Here is a 17817-nt window from a genome sequence, read left to right as displayed (position 1 = left end):
ACGCTACCCTGATTGCACTTCACCGTACTACTGCTTTTGCCGCATTCGCATACGTTTTGTGCAGTAGCAATGCTGGCCCCCATATGGGTGCGGCGTACATTAGAACTGATTGGCTAAATTTTGGCAAAAGAGCGCGTCTATCCTGACTAGGTCCACCTGTGTTGGCCATTGTTCTAGAAGTGCACTCACCTTTATTTCTTTTTCCACTTCACCACAAATCAAAAAAAGAAAGGGTGCAATACCGAAAAAGGGTTTATCTCCAACAGAGATTTTATTTAAAAGAAATTGAATAAATACAGGGTTTTGATGATAATTAATTTAATAATTTCGCAAATGGATGGCGGCGAATCGAAGCGGGATAGGCGAACGAGTGACCGATCGATGATGGTGTCGTAGAACGAACTGACTTGAATCTGATCATCGATCCTTCTTTATCCCCGTTGGCGCTGAATAGGATGGTGTGACTGTGGGTGACGTATATGTGTGGGTAGGTGTCGGTGTGCTGCTCTCGTGTAGAATGTGGGTTGTACGTGTGGTGTGGTGTGGTAAAGGTTGCGTGTTAGGAATGTAAGTTTTAATCGATGTGATGCGGTGTGGTGAAGGTTGCGTGATAGTGATGTAAGTTTGAATCGACGCGGTGTGGTACTGTGGTGTGTGTGTTGATGCCGGGGGAGGATGCTCATTTGTACATCCTGGCCCCCCCTAGGCGAGTGTCTAACCTAGTAGCCTCTGAAGCCGTTGTGACGTGGCTACCACGTTGCTGAGGCCTGTGGAACGGCGCGATTGCGGCCTTGGCTGGCGCCTCCGGTTCGGTGTAGGATTGCGGTGACGCCAGGAACGTTAGTCCTCCGTAGGGTAGGCCGACCTGCGTGGTTGCGATCGCTTGGGTCTTTGGATGGCATCACGGCTGCGAGGAGCATCATGACGCCCGCCATCGAGTACGCCGGTGCTGTGTAGTAGGGTATGGTGGTGCCGCATGCATAATTGGTACTGGTGACCCGTTGTACACTCTTGCGTAAGATGGGTGGGCGCCAGACAATTTAGGCAATGTTCATGTGCCTGAGCGACCTGCTGGCGTTGCTGAGGGGTCATTCCCTTGAAGATGCCACAGCGTGGCAACCGATGACGACGGCGACATAGAGCGCATTCGAGTTGTGGTGGGTTCTGGGGCCGTTGATCGCGTGTCGTTGTGTGGAGCCGTTGAAACTGCGGTGGCTATGGAGGTTCGCGGCGCTCCGACTGGTGTAGTCTTCGAGCGCGGAACAGTAACTGCCGAACGTATTGTGGGCGTGGGCGCAGTTGGAATCTCGGCATTCATTGTTATCTGTTAAAGACTTTATTTTAATTAACATATACATACATATATATTCATATGGGCATTGGTGCCACGAAATGTGGCACGAGTGAGTCGTCATGTGGATCGACTCCCTTTCCTTGGTTTTTGTTGATAGTTATTGATGTTGGAGCTTTTTATCATTATTTATTTTTCGTTTCTTTGTTTATTAATTACGGTTACGTTATTTTCGGTTTACTTTTTGGTTTTCTCGGCGGTTGGCAAAAAGCATAGCTTGACGAGCGGCCTGGTTAGTGTTCCCGTTTGGGTGCGGAGATCAACTACGCGAATATGAACGTCGGAGCCGTAGTAGAGCTTCTCTATGCGGCCAAGCCGCCATTCGGTGGGGAAAGAAAGGCCCAGCAAAGTCGACACCTGTCGTGGTGAAAGGCAGAGCGAAGTTGCAGCGTTCCCTTGGAAGTGCTGCCATAATCTGCGTTCTCATTTTCTGCTTGTGCATAGTGCAGACCTTGCACGTGAAAATGCACTTCTTGATTTGGGGCTTAAGGCGGGGAACATAGTACTCTTGGCGAACCATATGTTGCATGAGGCGATGTTTGGCGTGTAACATGAGTATGTAAATATAATTGATGAATAAGGTGGCAAATGAGGATTTCTCTGGTATTATTATGGGATGGCGTTCGTTATACGTAAGGCTGGAATTAGCAAGCCGGCCGTTTGCACGCAGCAGACCTTTCGTGTCTATAAAAGGGTTTAGTACTAAGGATGAGCTCTTTTTGTCAATTGGCTTCGATTCTTTTAGTAACCCCAGGTCGCGGCTGAAGTAGCGCGTTTGGGTTGATGCGATAAGAGCGACCTTTGCTTTTTGTAAGGCTTGGTGCGCCAATTTATCACAATGGAGATAAGTTGCTCCTTTAGCTTTAAGTTTAAGCCGCTCTAAACACTTGAGCATATAGGCAACTACCCGGAGGACTCGGGGGAACAATGAAAATCGTTCAAGGATGTCAGTGTCATCCAGTGTAGCATGATAAGTGTCGATTTTACGACTTTCTGGGGCAAGTATGTTGCGCATGGGCGATTGTGGCCAAGAACCGGAGATTCTCTTAACCATCGGGGGCCATTCCACCAGAGGGTGGAGGTGGCGATATGCAGAGGTTTGCATCCTCTTGTACCTAGATCAGCAGGTTTGTCAGCACTGGCTACGTGACGCCAAGTGGCTGATCCTACTAGGTCAAGTATTTCAGATGTTCGGTTAGAAATATAAGTTTTCCACGCATATGGTGATTTTTCTAACCAGACTAGAACTATCTCGGAATCGGACCATAAATATAATCTGTATTTCGCCATATTTAAGTGGGTCTGCAACATTGAAGCTAGCTTTGCTAGTAGCAGAGCGCCACAGAGTTCAAGTCGTGGTAGACTCATCGTTTTTAGAGGTGCGACTTTTGCCTTTGCCGCCAGTAAGTGGCTTGTGGTTGTAATATCGCTTTGTGTGCGCACGTAAATAGTGGCACAATATGCCTTTTAAGAGGCGTCGCAGAAACCGTGTAGTTCCATTTTGTATTCGGGGGAATAGTTTACCCACCGTGGAATTTGTATCTGCGAAATGTCGTTCAAATTATAAGCGAACTGGAACCATTTTTCTATGCGAAGAGGTTTCACTTGTTCGTCCCAGTCGGTTCCGTCTAGCCATAAGTCTTGGATCAGGATTTTCGCTTGTATCATAATTGGCGAAAGCCATCCTGCGGTGTCAAAAAGTTTTGCCACAGAGGAGAGAATCTGGCGTTTTGTAATAGCGGATAATGCGGATATGGACTCAGTCGTGTATGAAAACTAGTCCGATATCGCATTCCATTGGATGCCTAGTGTTTTTGTTGTACTTTCCTATTCAAATATAAAAAAATTAGTATCCAACAAATTGTCTTTAGGAATATTTTTTAAAATATTTTGGTGATTGGCTGTAGTCTTTTTAATGGAAACTCTGCGGTATTGAGGGCATTTATTACCTGTGATAAGGTCTCGTATGCTTGTGGAAGACTGTGGCTTCCAGACAAGATATCGTCTACATATGTTTGCGTTTTTAAGACTTGTGTTGCCAGTGGAAATTCTGGCTTTGTGTCTTCTGCCAGTTTGTGGAGTGTACGAATGGCTAGATAAGGGGTACAGCTGATTTTCGGTAAAAAATCCGCTGAAAATCTTGATCATCTTTATGTACGAGTATTTGTCGATACATTTTTTCGAGACCCCATTGAATACGTATTTGTATATACGCCAGTTTAATATGAGGAGCATTAAATCTGGTTGGAGTGTGGGTCCCGTAAATAGTATATCATTGAGGGAATTCCCCGAGCTAGTGGATCGTGAGGCATTGAAGACAACTCTAACCTTTGTGGTTTTTTGTCAGGCTATACTACTGCATGATGTGGCAAGTAGAATGAGTAATATTTGCCTTTTATAATTTTTTCGCATGGGCTTACTTCCTCCATGTGGTCTAAATGGAGGTATTCTACTAAGGCACCATCATAATCTTGTTTGAGCTCACCTTTTCTAAGTAGGTTTTTATACTCTCGCAACAAAGTTGCTAAGGAGAGTATTATAGTTTTGTTCACATAACGGTTGTTTGTAAGTTCTATAACTAAAAGAGCCAGATATAGGGTTATATATACCAAAGTGATCAGGGTGACGAATAGAGTTGAAATCCGGATGTCTGTCTGTCCGTCCGTCCGTCTGTCCGTCCGTCCGTGCAAGCTGTAACTTGAGTAAAAATTGTGATATCATGATGAAACTTGGTACACGTATTTCTTGGCTCCATAAGAAGGTTAAGTTCGAAGATGGGCAAAATCGGCCCACTGCCACGCCCACAAAATGGCGGAAACCGAAAACCTATAAAGTGTCATAACTAAGCCATAAACAAAGATATTAAAGTGAAATTTTGAACAAAGGATTGCATTAGGGAGGGGCATATTTGGATGTAATTTTTTTGGAAAAGTGGGCGTGGCCCCGCCCCCTACTAAGTTTTTTGTACATATCTCGGAAACTACTATAGCTATATCAACCAAACTCTATAGAGTTTCCTTCAGGCATTTCCATATACAGTTCAAAAATGGAAGAAATCGGATAATAACCACGCCCACCTCCCATACAAAGGTTATGTTGAAAATCACTAAAAGTGCGTTAACCGACTAACAAAAAACGTCAGAAACACTAAATTTTACGGAAGAAATGGCAGAAGGAAGCTACACCCAGGCTTTTTTTTTAAATTGAAAATGGGCGTGGCGTCGCCCACTTAAGAACCAAAAACCATATCTCAGGAACTACTAAACCGATTTCAATGAAATTCGGTATATAATAATGTCTTAACACCCTGATAACATGCACGAAATATGGGTGAAATCGGTTCACAACCACGCCTTCTTCCAATATAACGCTATTTTGAATCCCATCTGATGTCTTCTCTGTATAATATATGTATATGTACATAAGGAACCAATGATGATAGCGGAATATAACTTTACACAAATACGGTATTTGAGCTGAGGTATCCCTTGTGGAAAAATTGTCGTGATCGGACTATAACCTTTCAAGGTCCCTGATATCGAACACGAAGAACTCAGTGCCTAACCCAACCTAACCTAATTTTTCATCGAAAATATCGGTAAATCTCTCAGAATTTAATTCTAATTAATTTTACAGCAAAATAAAAAAATATGTAAATGACGGATAACGAAATCTCGATTATCACTTTATCATGCGAGAGTATAAAATGTTCGGTAACACCCGAACTTATCCCTTCGTTACTTGTTTTCATTGCTGTTAAATTTGGGTTACGATTAGTAATCAATTAGATTAAATTTGAAAAGGAATGGTATTGATTACATAATTCTTTTTTTAACAATTCCTGATTATTAATTAATTAGGATTACAAATAATCCAAAAATAATTAAGATTAGTTGGGATTACGAGAAAATAATCAAAAGTAATCAAAAAAGTAATTGGCTACTTTCAAGGATTATTATACTCTCGCAACAAAGTTGCTAAAGAGAGTATTATAGTTTTGTTCACATAACGGTTGTTTGTAAGTCCTAAAACTAAAAGAGTCAGATATAGGGTTATATATACCAAAGTGATCAGGGTGACGAGTAGAGTTGAAATCCGGATGTCTGTCTGTCCGTCCGTCCGTCCGTCCGTCCGTGCAAGCTGTAACTTGAGTAAAAATTGTGATATCATAATGAAACTTGGTACACGTATTTCTTGGCTCCATAAGAAGGTTAAGTTCGAAGATGGGCAAAATCGGTCCACTGCCACGCCCACAAAATGGCGGAAACCGAAAACTTATAAAGTGTCATAACTAAGCCATAAATAAAGATATTAAAGTGAAATTTGGCACAAAGGATCACATTGGGGAGGAGCATATTTGGAAGTAATTTTTTTTGGAAAAGTGGGCGTGGCCCCGCCCCCTATTAAGTTTTTTGTATATATCTCGGAAACTACTATAGCTATGTCAACCAAACTCTATAGAGAAGTTTTCTTCCGGCATTTCCATATACAGTTCAAAAATGGAAGAAATCGGATAATAACCACGCCCACCTCCCATACAAAGGTTATGTTGAAAATCACTAAAAGTGCGTTAACCGACTAACAAAAAACGTCAGAAACACTAAATTTTACGGAAGGAATGGCAGAAGGTAGCTGTACCCAGGCTTTTTTCAAAAATTTAAAACGGGCGTGGCGTCGCCCACTTATGGACTAAAAACCATATCTCAGGAACTACTCTACCGATTTCAGTGAAATTCGGTTTATAATATTTTTTTAACACCCTGATGACATGTACGAAATATGGGCGAAATCGGTTCACAACCACGCCTTCTTCCAATATAACGCTATTTTGAAATCCATCTGATGCCTTCTCTGTATAATACGAGTATGTAGATACATTAGGAACCAAAATAAAAAAAATATGTAAATGACGGATAATGAAATCTCGATTATCACCTTATCATGCGAGAGTATAAAATGTTCGGTGACACCCGAACTTAGCCCTTCCTTACTTGTTTTTGATTATTTTCGATTATTTTTAGAAAAATTTGAAAGCTCATCATTTTATACTTACATTTCGTTTTGAAAAATTTGCATTGAAAACATTCTGAACAAATAAAACAAAATTAGATAGTTTTTGTATACAAAATAAAGGTGTAATCACTTCAATAACAAAACAGCCATTAACATTTTAGTACTTCCCAAATCAAAACAAAGGAAAAAATACGTGGAAAAATAATAAAGAAAACAAATATATTCAATTCACAAAAAAAAAGTTTTATAATTTACATATATTTAGAATTGGTCTTCATTACAACTAATTTTTCAAAAGAAAAATCAGACAATGATTGCCGCCTTGGACTGTTGACGATGGCAAATGAAAACAGTCGTTCAACTGGAGCTGAAGAGGTAAGGGCGTGTTAAAAAAATAAATGCCTCCCTTAATAAATCATATTTTTGGTAAATCTCGTCAGCACTTGCGTTGTCATTTAAAAAGCCGAAGAACTGCTGTTTTATTACGGATCGTTGGTCAACTTTAATCTGTTCTTGTGGAGAAGAACTTACTTCAATTTCATCATCTGCAAAGTCAAATCTTTAAAATGAAAAACAAAATAACTGTACGCATAAGCTCACCATCATCACTGAAATCAAAAAAATCGGGCATAGTCGACACATTATTAATTTTCCTTTCAAAATTAAATGTTTTACAATTTTTGGCGTAAAACCTGTAAAGTGTTTCTAAAACTCTGCTGGTTATATTTTCGACAGTTAATTCTGGCACTTGCGGATTTAATCTCAGCAACACCTTGACCCATTTCATTTTGGTGCTTTGAGTTAGCACTGTTGCTGCAATTGCAATATTTGCCTGAAATATGGTTGGAACCTTTCTCTTAACCTCTGTTCCATTTTTAAAATAAGAGATGATAACTGTTGCAATCCTGAGATCTGCATAGCTTATGCAGCCTTTTGCTCAGTGTCACAAGAGTTGGTATTAAAAATCATGTAATAATATTAATATAAATTTATATTTTAAAGAACCAAAATATGAAAATACCATAGTTAATGTTGCTTTCTCCTTGAAGAAAGTCCAGGGCCTTTGCACTTGGTTCCATTACCAAATTGTACATTTCCAGGTCCTGTATGTCTCTTGCAGAAAACTGTAGCAAAGTCAACTTATCACACAGATTATTTAATTTTTCTTTGTAGCAAAGTAGTTTTTTAACTGCGTCATGCAATGAGTTCCAACGAGTAACAACGGGAAAAACCAACGATGATCCCAGGTGCCCTTTAATTATTTCCGACGACTTTGGCCACTTGCACTTCTTCCACAAGTTGTAGCATTTATCGAATGTCTAAAAAAATTAACGTTAAACACATTTTCACAATTAGAAAACGTTTTCTATTGCATTAAAAAAATAATACCATTTGTTCTGCGACTTACCATCTTATGCTGGATATACAGTGGCTGCTCAGTTTTTAAAATTTTTTCGGTTGAAGCAAGCAAATTCAGAGTATGGCTGCCACATCTCTGATGTGTGGGCAACAAACTTTCATTATCAAAGACTGGCATTTCGTCATTAATTTCATCTTCGAAAAAGTCATTTCCCACACCATAATCTCTGAACGCTTTTACAAAAAAAAAAAAATAAATAAATAATCAAAAACAATCAAAAGTAATCGCCGAAAGTAGTGAAATTATTTTTCGATTACTTTTTATTATTTTTATTTTCCGATTATCTGTAATCGTAATCAATTAGTAATCGTCCGAATCTGAAGATAATCGTAATATAATCATTACGTCACCTTTAAAAAAAAATCTAATTACTAATTATTATGATTAGTAATCACTACTTAACAGCTTTGGTTTTTTTCCATACTTAAAAATTGCTGTATTGCAGAGTTGCGAGAGTGACCCAAGGCGAGTGTGTCTGGAAATTGTTGTTTTAGTGGTAGTCGTACGACATACCGACCATTATCTGATCGAGTAGTTGTGGCTTTGTAAAAGTCTTCACAATACTGATCTTCTGGTGTTGTAAACTCCCAAAATCTTCAGAATTGTGAATTGAGGTACTCGTTTGAGATTTCCTCAACTTGAGTTGTCATTGCTGTGACTGGTTTCGCAACTAGTGCACTTAGGACCCATCCGAAAGTGGTATTTTGTGCCAGTAGTGTTTTCGAAATTTTTTCAACGCCTTCTAGTATAATTTGCGATAAAAGATCGCTGCCTAGTAGAAGGTCTATTTGAGCTGGCGTGTTGCAGTTGGGATCTGCTAGAGTCAGGTGTGAAATTTTATCACAATGCTTGCTATTTATTTGATAGCTTGGAAGCATGTTTGTTAGTTGCGGTAAGACAATAGCAATTGCTTGAATGTGCTCATCCGCTTTTACTTGAGTTTTGTACTACTCGTCCGCCCATTCCCGTAATTTCATAGTTGGCATGTTTTGTTGGCAGTTTTAGCCTATTTTGTGGCCTAGACGCTATGAATGATCGTTGCGATCCTTGGTCTATTAGGGCTCTTAGTTTGAACAGTTCTCCTCGATGTTCGATGGAGACAACTGCTATGGCTAGTAGTACTCTACTATGATTTTCGCTGTGGAGCGTTTGAGTTTTTAATGCCTTTGAGCAGCATGGCGTCTCTTGGCAAATTTCTAGAGTTTTTGTTTCGGGAGTTGCTGTTGCAACTAAACCCGTGACTTTTTTTGAGAAAGCGCTACTTTGAGATGTGTTGGGAAAATTGTTGAGATGTAACATAGAATGATGCCTTTTGTGGCAATATACGCAATTGAATTTGCTTTCGCAAGTATTAAGATTGTGTGAGTAGAACAAGCAGTTTGTACAGAGTCTTTTTGACCTGACAAAGTTGTTCCTTTCATTCACGTTCAATTTTTTTAAATTTCTCGCAAGCTTTTAGCTTATGCCCTCCTGTACATAGTTCGCATGACGTGAATTTATTTTGTTCAGATGTGAACGCTTGTGTTTTGAAAAAGCTTCTGTTTAAATGATTGTTGCTTCCGGCTTGGGGTCTATTGAAGCTTCGATTTAGGTCTTGTTGAACGTTTTTAGTTCTGACTACTTTTTTGTCTACCCTTTCCGCTATTTCGTTTTGGGTAGTTAAGAAATCTTTCATCTGCTGCCACGTTGGGAATTTTCATCTTGATGAGAGCGATTGCTCCCACAAAAGTAATAATTTTTCTGGTAATGCGGGGGTACATATGTTTACCAGAATAGGATCCCAATTGTTTGTGGGAATATTTTGGGTCGATAGCACCGACAAACAATTTGAAACAGTGGATTCTAGTTTCATGAATTCTTCACTGGTTTCTCTTTGAATTTTAGGCAAGTTCATAAGTATCGTTACTTGCTTGTCAACTAATATTCTCTTATTTTCATATCTTTGTCTTAAAGCTTCCCAAGCTAGATTAAAATTATTGTCATTCAATGCGAACTGCTTGACTATTACGCCTGCTTGACCTTTAGTTTTGTATCGGAGGTGATACAGTTTTTGCGCGTGTGATAATTTTGGATGGTTTATGTACACGACTGTAAACATGTCCCGGAAAGACGGCCATTGTTCATAACCTCCATGAAATATTTCCGTATCACACGCTGGCACTTTGAGATGAATGCCTGAACTTGCCTCTTGGGCTTGCAATTGTGGTAACTCTCCTCTACTGTGGGAAGTAGGTGAAATTGGCATAATAAGTTTTAAGTGATCTGATATCATTGCTTTTGTGTCTTCATAGCGGTCTAAGCAATTTTCGTATTTGGCGTAAGCCGAAGATTTGAAATTTTCAGGTAGATCTGAATCATCAGTTTTTACTATTGCATCGTATGCAGGTTGGAGGCGTGTCCAAAAATTGTCAATAGATTTATTTTTTATTTCTAGTACCGATTCAGAGTTGTCCTGAATCGGTGAAGATGCAAATCGAGTGCAGTATTTAATCAAGCTGTCACTCTCAGAAATGAATTTAATATAAGAAATGTCTTTCCCCCGTTTTTGCTTTGTAGAACCTTGCTTCAAGCGTGTAGCTTCTGCATTTGTACATGGACTTTTGTCATCAGTAATCATTTTTGGAATTCTTTGAATCTGTGTTCATTCAGGAAATTTGAATCAATAAAATATATATGTATATTTTATCATAATAGAAAAATGTGGTACCGGAAGCTCTTTTCAATAAAAAAGAGCTGTTATTTCCGAAAAAGAATTTAAGAATGCGTTATCGCTTTTATTGCTCGCGTATTTACTTGCGTTTTTTGTTTTTGGAAAAATATTTTTTATGGTTTTATCCGTATGCCCTTGTATCAGCGCGCACTGAAAACTGGGTCAATACCCTTTGAACATACGTGTGGATTTTATGTGCATATAATATGCGTTAAATGAAATATGTGCAATTATGCTTGTTCTTGTTTGACAAGGAAAAAGAAAATGCTCGGAAATCGCCAAATTGGACTTTTAATATTTGAATGTATGTACAAAGGTAATTAGTTTGCAATATTTAATTTTTTCAACCAATGTTTATTTTTCGCGCAGTTTATTTAATTGCTTGTATCCTATGTTTATAGGTATACAACATTTGAAAGTTTTCGGCAATATACTTGTATAATATTTCGCGGTTAGAAATATGCGCTAAAAGCGCTACCGTATATATTTATATACATATGTGTATGTATTTATCAAATTTTGGTTATATATGTATATGTATTTCGTTTGCGGATATGTATATATGTATTTGTTCTTTTTATGTTTTATTCTTCTTTCTGCCTTTGCTTACTTCTTTGGAAACAATCCCTCTCACTGCTTAATAAGCTGAAGCGGTATTGTCCGTATAATTTGCAATTATCCCTCTCACGGCTGAATAATCTGAGGCGGTATTGCATTTGCAAGTATCCCTCTCACAGTTACTAAGCCGAAGCGGTATTGCCAGAATAATTAGCAAGTAAATACTGGAATAAAAATATTTTATATTTTTTATTGTTTTGTGGATAGTGTGTATTGTATACACGAAAGAAGTTGTAAGGGCAAAAATAATAACTTATTTGATTATATATATATTTGTATATTGCGGATACATACATATGTATATATATGTATTATTTTCCGATTTGCTTTGCGATTATATCGGTAACTGAATTTACCGCCGAGCTTTCACTAACCGTTTTTATTAAACGGATTTAGAAGCTATACGTATCAGTTGTATTCTGTTGACCATTGGCGCAACGATGCATACATTTATACATATATTATATAAAATGATAAAAATCAAGTGTGGAATGGATACACTCACTTTGATTTTGCTCAAGGGTTTTGGGGAGATGTATGCCAGAATCGGGTGAGTGTGTGCTTTCCGTTGTCTGTTCTGTTGCTGAGTCGCTAGTCGCTCCTATTCCGCTATTCTGCTGTGTTGGTGTTTCTTTTAGTTTTAGTTCTTTTATATATCAATTTAAAAAGATGTTTTAAGTTTCGCGCCCGTTTTTATTTTGTTCGTAGAATTAGAAAATGTTGAATTATTGTGTTGTTTTCGGCGTTGGGGGGTTTGTATTAGTTTGCACTGTTTCGTTTTTTTCTTTTGTTTTTGCACTTGAATATGCTCCACTGCACTTTATTTGGTTATTATGGTTGGGTGACTGCACTTTCACTTTTTTTGTTGTTGTACCACAATGTTTCTTTATCTGTATGTTTTGTACATAAGTGTATATATGTATATATTTTCTTGATTTAATTTTTTCTTTTTTTTTGTCACCAAATTTGATTTCTGTATTTTTGTGTCACTGCACTTCAATTTTTAATTATTTACCACTGTGCCTTTCTGTATGGCTCGAAGGACCATGTTCTAGAAGTGCACTCACCTTTTATTTCTTTTTCACTTCACCACAAATCAAAAAAAAGAAAGGGTGCAATACCGAAAAAGGGTTTATCTCCAACAGAGATTTTATTTAAAAGAAATTGAATAAATACACGGTTTTGATGATAATTAATTTAATAATTTCGCAAAAGGATGGCGGCGAATCGAAGCGGGATAGGCGAACGTGTGACCGATCGATGATGGTGTCGTAGAACGAACTGACTTGAATCTGATCATCGATCCTTCTTTATCCCCGTTGGCGCTGAATAGGATGGTGTGACTATGGGTAATGTACATGTGTGGGTAGGTGTCGGTGTGCTGCTCTCGTGTAGAATGTGGGTTGTACGTGTGGTGTGGTGTGGTGAAGGTTGCGTGTTAGTGATGTAAGTTTGAATCGATGTGGTGTGGTAATGTGGTGTGTGTGTTGAGGCCGGGGGAGAATGCTTATTTGTACAGCCATAATTCTACTTACTGCAGCCGTCACCTTTGCTACTTCTCAGAGCTTTTGTGATGTGGGTCCGACAATTTACCCTCGCGTCAATAATTACACCCAGGTATTTCAACGACTGTTGCGTTAAGATATTGTATCCATTAATGTTGAGCGTAGTTGACTCTAGTTTTTGCCTACTCGCAGTAATATGTCGGAGAGGTAACTGGATATGATCCTCAGCAGGTAGAGTGGTGTCTTCTTTTGTTTCAGGGCTTCCATGATGTGCGGCCAATAGGCCGAGTTGAAGGCATTTTTTACGTCGAACGTTACTACCGCGCAGTATTCTTTGGAGCCATATAACCACCTGGTTCCTTCAGTAGTCTTGCTTGCGACCTCTGTTAACTTTTTTATGGCGTCTACTGTTGATCTGCGTCTTCCAAAACCATATAGGTTTTCGGTTAAGCCCGGCGGCTATCTGTCTAGATGTTGCTCTAGCCGCACAAAGATTATGCGCTCCAGTATTTTCCCCATTGTGTCCAGCATATATAGTGGTCGGTAAGAGCCTCGCTCCTCTGCTGGTTTATTTGGCTTTTGTATAAGCACTAGCCGTTGTTTTTTTCCAAATCGTAAGGAATACTCCCTTTTGTAAGCATCGCGTATAAACTTCCGTAAACGGGGTGGGTTTATATTTAATAGCAAATTTTAGGGTCTTATTCGGGATGCCGTCTAGGCCTAATGCTTTGGAATTTGCGAAACTCTCTGCTAATTCTATGGTTTTTTGGTCAGTGACTAGCTGCGCGTTTGTAGCTCCAGATTCTTTTATTTGCTGCCTTGTAGCAATTGCGTCGGAAAAAGAGTTTGGACAATCGACTTTAATAAATTAGGGCATGTAGGCGCTTGTCCTTTATAGTCTTTAATCTTTGACATGACGATTTTATATGCATCTCCCCACGGGTTTTCTTCGACCTTGTTGCAGAGCTCTTTAAAACAACAGGCTTTGCTTTTCTTTATTGCTTTCTTGAGTTCATTTCACTTTCATTTAAAGCGCTCGTTTAGCATTGTGAAATCCGCCGTTTGTCGTCCCCTTTGACACTGGCGCCTCGCTTTGTGGCATTCACTTCTTAGAGCTTCAATACCCTTATTCCACCAGTATGCGGGTTTCCTGTATGTGCCTTGTTTTTTCCTGCACATGCGGCATCGCAAGCTTTGCTCACATGTTTAACAAGGCATTCAACCTTCTTTTCTATGTCTATAGCGTAGTTCGGATTGCCATCTAGCATTAATTAATTTAATTACTTTTTTTGGCTTCAATAAGTAGTCTAGCCTGTAAGGCGGGGAGGCTTATCACAGCTGTTTGGGTGGCTGCGTATGGCACCCTAAGGCCTCTGGTTGATCCTTTATCAAAATCCCCTAGTTTTCCTATTAGCATTGGCAATGTCTTCCTCTCCGGTAATTTCATCCAGATCCCGGATTTTCATAGTAGTCTCACTCGTTAGGGCTTTAATTTTGGCTTGATCTTCATGCACTTTGCCTATTTCGCTGGTGTAGTCTGCAGTGTTTTCCATTTGCGCGCTCTTTAGTTCCATTAAAATTTCATCTTTGGCCGTCTTTCTAATCCGGGTTACACTTTCCCCCAGTTTCTGCAGGGCATATTCTTCTTTAACAGCCCTTAAGATGTTGCCGGTTCGCGCAATCACTATCTACAGCCATCTTGTTTTCCCAGTATATGTCCTTTGTTGATTAAGGTTAACTTATCTCCTATTTCCTCGGTATTTTTAACCTTCTTTGGTTCCTCTCCATGGGTGGTTTTATTCTTTTTTGGAGGAGTCTGTCTTTTCTTTTCTTTAGACGGTGTACTTTGGGCGTTATTTCCGTTGTCGCGGGCATATTTAGGATAATCCGTCTTACGTCTTTGCTCGCTATATTGCCAACGTGGTCCCTAAGATTATTATTGATTGTTCGCTGCGGTGGACGCATCATATCTATCAACTTCTTATTTTCTTCACCATGCTCATTCATGTCGCTAAGCTTAGAGCTTAGAGCTCAGCTGAAAAAGCACTCACCAACATACATACATCATTGCTCCCTAGCAGCGCCAGCAAGCACGCCGGAAAGTGATTCCATTCCATTTGTTGCAAGTTTACTTTGCTGTTGATTGTTCGAGTGACTTCGTATACACATTTGAATGTGTCTCTCAATGTGTGTATGGATCACCTTATTCGCTGGCATTCCTATTTATATTTGCGCTGTCCTCTAGCTGCAGCTATTTCAAACACTCCGTTATTGCTCGTTGGCCGCGTTGTTTTGGCATGCTTTGCTCGTTCGTGTTGTTCTTGTAATGTGTAGATTGAAAATAGTGAAATCTAATTCGAAATGCATTCGCCAAAACGAAATGAAATTCTTCAAAAAGAAAATTGCCGAGGCGTCAAATGATAAGTGAATTTGGAAAACATTGAATGTGGAAACAGCAACAACTAAGACAATAACAATGACATCGACAACAATAACGATTTCCACAACAACAAAATCATTACAAAAGCAATAACTATCTACATTTAACACTGCCGAATACTATGCAATGAACAACAGTAATAAGGACTCTATTGTGGCAACAGGAATTACAAAAACACCAACACTGTTAACAGTAACAACAACAAGACAGTGTTTAAAACAACAATAACCAAGGTAACGATGCACGGTGCCATGCATTAAGCAATAACAGAAATAACAATCGGAAACACACACATGACGACAGGAAACCACCGCAATAGCAACAACAAGTGCCAAACAACAACTACAACTATAATAGCAGCAGCAACACCTAAAGCATCATCAATACGGAAATGAACGAAAATCATTCGAGTGCACTCAGCGATGGTTGAATCAAGGAATTAAAAAGCGATTTCGTAAGTCCAACGGCCGGTTTGGTAGAGACGTGGAGACAACCGACCTGCCGAGGTCTGAACTGTAAGAACTTTCAGTCATCTTGTGTTGTAGAAGCAGGTTCAAACTAAACCAAAACTTCTTCTTCTTCTTTACTGGCGTAGACACCGCTTACGCGATTATAGCCGAGTCAACAACAGCGCGCCAGTCGTTTCTTCTCTTCGCTACGTGGCGCCAATTGGATATTCCAAGCGAGGCCAGGTCCTTCTCCACTTGGTCCTTCCACCGGAGTGGAGGTCTTCCTCTTCCTCTTCTTCCCGCGGCGGGTACTGCGTCGAATACTTTCAGAGCTGGAGTGTTTTCATCCATCCGGACAACATGACCTAGCCAGCGTAGCCGCTGTCTTTTAATTCGCTGAACTATGTCAATGTCGTCGTATATCTCGTACAGCTCATCGTTCCATCGAATGCGATATTCGCCGTGGCCAACGCGCAAAGGACCATAAATCTTTCGCAGAACTTTTCTCTCGAAAACTCGCAACGTCGACTCATCGGTTGTTGTCATCGTCCAAGCCTCTGCACCATATAGCAGGACGGGAATTATGAGCGTCTTATAGAGTTTGGCTTTTGTTCGTCGAGAGAGGACTTTACTTTTCAATTGCCTACTCAGTCCGAAGTAGCACCTGTTGGCAAGAGTAATCCTGCGTTGGATTTCCAGGCTGACATTGTTTGTGGTGTTAACGCTGGTTCCTAAGTAGACGAAATTATCTACAACTTCAAAGCTATGACTGTCAACAGTGACGTGGGGGCCAAGTCGCGAGTGCGACGACTGTTTGTTTGATGACAGGAGATATTTCGTCTTGCCCTCGTTCACTGCCAGACCCATTTGCGTTGCTTCCTTGTTCAGTCTGGAGAAAGCAGAACTAACGGCGCGGGTGTTGAGACCGATGATATCAATATCATCGGCATACGCCAGCAGCTGTACACTCTTATAAAAGATTGTACCTGCTCGATTAAGTTCTGCAGCTCGAATAATTTTCTCCAGCAGCAGATTGAAAAAGTCACACGATAGGGAGTCGCCTTGTCTGAAACCTCGTTTGGTATCGAACGGCTCGGAGAGGTCCTTCCCGATCCTGACGGAGCTTTTCGTGTTGGTCAGCGTCAGTTTACATAGCCGTATTAGTTTTGCGGGGATACCAAATTCAGACATCGCGGCATAAAGGCAGCTCCTTTTCGTGCTGTCGAAAGCAGCTTTGAAATCGACGAATAGGTGGTGAGTGTCGATTCTCCTTTCACGAGTCTTTTCCAAGATTTGGCGCATGGTGAATATCTGGTCGGTTGTTGATTTACCAGGTCTGAAGCCACACTGATAAGGTCCAATCAGTTTGTTGACGGTGGGCTTTAATCTTTCACACAATACGCTTGATAGAACCTTATATGCAATGTTGAGGAGGCTAATCCCAAGGTAGTTGGCGCAGATTGTGGGGTCTCCTTTTTTATGGATTGGGCAGAGCACACTTAGATTCCAATCGTTGGGCATGCTTTCGTCCGACCATATTTTACAAAGAAGTTGATGCATGCTCCTTATCAGCTCTTCGCCGCCGTGTTTGAATAGCTCGGCCGGCAATCCGTCGGCCCCTGCCGCTTTGTTGTTCTTCAGGCGGGCAATTGCTATTCGAACTTCTTCATGGCCGGGTAATGGAACGTCTGCTCCATCGTCATCGATTGGGGAATCGGGTTCGCCTTCTCCTTGTGTTATGCGTTCACTGCCATTCAGCAGGCTGGAAAAGTGTTCCCTCCATAGTCTAAGTATGCTCTGGGCATCGGTAACTAGATCACCTTTGGGGGTTCTACAAGAGTATGCTCCGCTCTTGAAACCTTCTGTAAGCCGCCGCATTTTTTCGGAGAATTTTCGAGAATTACCCCTGTCGGCCAGCTTATCAAGCTGTTTGTACTCACGCATTTCGGCCTCTTTCTTCTTCTGTCTGCAAATGCGTCTCGCTTCCCTCTTCAACTCTCGGTATCTATCCCATCCCGCACGTGTTGTGGTCGATCGTAACGTTGCAAGGTAGGCAGCCTGTTTTCTCTCCGCTGCGACACGGCACTCCTCGTCGTACCAGCTGTTCTTTTGCACTTTCCGAAGACCAATGGTTTCGGTTGCAGCTATACGCAAGGAGTTTGAGATGCCGTCCCACAGTTCCCTTATACCGAGTTGTTGACGAGTGCTCTCAAAGAGCAGGAGTGCAAGCCGAGTAGAAAATCTTTCGGCTGTCTGTTGTGATTGCAGCTTCTCGACGTCGAACCTTCCTTGTGTTTGTTGGCGTGCGTTT

The sequence above is a fragment of the Bactrocera dorsalis genome, chromosome 3 (genome assembly GCF_023373825.1).
Source record: "Bactrocera dorsalis isolate Fly_Bdor chromosome 3, ASM2337382v1, whole genome shotgun sequence".
Taxonomy (NCBI): Eukaryota; Metazoa; Arthropoda; class Insecta; order Diptera; family Tephritidae; genus Bactrocera; species Bactrocera dorsalis.
This window is presented reverse-complemented; position numbering follows the sequence as displayed.